The sequence below is a fragment of the Charadrius vociferus genome, unplaced genomic scaffold (assembly GCF_000708025.1).
Source record: "Charadrius vociferus isolate BGI_N301 unplaced genomic scaffold, ASM70802v2 scaffold1167, whole genome shotgun sequence".
NCBI classification, from domain to species: domain Eukaryota; kingdom Metazoa; phylum Chordata; class Aves; order Charadriiformes; family Charadriidae; genus Charadrius; species Charadrius vociferus.
The window spans coordinates 7,700-9,670 of record NW_009649370.1 but is presented as its reverse complement, the minus strand read 5'-3'; the positions used below and the strand labels follow the sequence as shown (position 1 = coordinate 9,670).

Below are 1,971 nucleotides of genomic sequence, written 5' to 3'. Positions count from 1 at the left end.
AAACCACGACAGAAGCTGAGGCTGGTATACACTCTTCATGCTCAAGCAGGCTTGTGTTAAAACACTGCTCCTTGCAACTTACAGCTAAGATCCGTATGTGCTTCCAGGAACTCTGGCTTCTTAATGCAACACTCTGGCACACTACTAGTAGTTCTGCACTGCTGCTCTTTTCCACAGCTCAGTGCCAGTATGCTATATCCAGAGGCAATATTCCTCTGCCTAAAAGCACTCCATATGAATTCTTCATAGAAGTATCTGCTTATTTCTGTTCTAGATACTCTAATTTCAGTTTTTAAACAGTGACATCAAAAGCCCTAGAAAATCATAAAGCCAAATACAATGCGCGACTCATGATATACACACACAGCCCTGTTTATATTAAGGACAACCATGGCAGCAATATATCCTACAGGCTTCCCTAGAGCAGAATAACAACGGCATTATGCCCTTACATTACCAAATAACAAACTTAGAAATCTGCTACTTTAAATCTCATCACCCAGATTTCTATAATTGCTAGTAGATTTTTCAGAAGTACCCAAAATAAACCCCCTCAAAAAGAAGATGAGCTCTCAACTGAGCCAAGAAACATTGGAACAAAACCAAAGTAGTTAGCTCAGCCCAGGGCAAAATTGCTTAGTTCAATGAACCAATTCATGCTATTCTTAGTTTGGGTTACAAGTGGTTTGGATAATCTAGGGCAGACACTCATGGTGGCGAAGCTAAAGTCATACAAAGACAGCACCCTCCTGAAGCTGAAATTATATTGAGCTAAGCCAGAGACTTTGCACTGAAGTTCATAAACACTGACATGGTCTGAACCTGTTTAGGTATACCTGCAACTGGGATTGTAGCCTCCAGTTGTGGGAGGTGATGAGCAAGTCAAAGAAGCTATTGCTACTGCTGTCTCTTTAGGTATACCAAGAAACAGACATCAAAACACATCCTCAAATCAGATGCAAATCACTGGACTTGGAAGTCTAAGAAATAACACTTCCATACTTACCAACCAAATTAACACTATACAAAGGTATTTGTTTCTTTAAAAAACTTCAAATTGTTATATAGAGATGATTAGTGACCAAATGCAAATCTGAAGTATTACTTAAGCCTAAATAGCAAAATCAGCTACTCATTTTCAGCATAGTTTACGAAATACGACGTGAATTCATGCAAACAGAGAATGATCTGCAGACCAAAATGCTCACATTAAGAACATTTCTCCAGGCTTTGTAGTCTCAATGTTTCCCCCTGCTTCTGCAGCTAAATCCACAACTGAACCTTCCTTCATTGATTCAATCATATCTTTCTTAAGCAAGATGGGAGCTTTTTTGCCTGACGAGACAAGGCATAGTAAGTTAAACACAAAATACAGCTTTTATTTCTAGAGCTTAGGAGATGTTTGCCCCTCCTCTCTCTCTCTCTAAACCTTATTTTTGTAAGCAAAGTTTTCAACTAATTGATACCTATGAAATGTCACAGATGACTTGCTTATACAGACAGACAGAAGAGATGCTCTGTGTGTCTATACAGACAGACAGAAGAGACCAGCTCCAGTGTAGGTAAGTCCGCACTGGGGAAGGGGATCGGAGGCGAAAAAGGCCGGCAAGGGGCTCTTTTGGGGCTTTTCAAAGCCGGAGAAAGCGACAAGCTCGCCCTCGTGTTTGTGTCAAAACCGGCAGCCTGGAGGTAGGGCTGCTGACGCGGCAGGGGCGGAACCAGCACCACCCGCGGCAGTTCTAAACGAGCTGTGAAAGAGCGCAGCGAGATTCGCTGCGCACCCGGTAAGTGGGCGGCCAGAGGGCGGCACCTGGGAGCATCGCAGAAGGGCGGACCCGCTGACCCCCCTGAGTGGGTGGACTGACTGGTCCACCAGGGCCTGCCAGGTTGCTTGGAAGGGGGCTGCTTCTCTACCATCTTGGTCAGGTAAGCCATGGTATCTACCCGACAGAGAACCATGGCCCCAAAGAA

At 44.0% G+C, this 1,971-nt stretch overlaps 1 pseudogene; it reads right to left on the bottom strand.

The window, feature by feature from the left end:
- LOC104290393 overlaps positions 1-1,971 on the bottom strand; it is a 28,427-nt pseudogene that overhangs the window by 18,762 nt on the left and 7,694 nt on the right.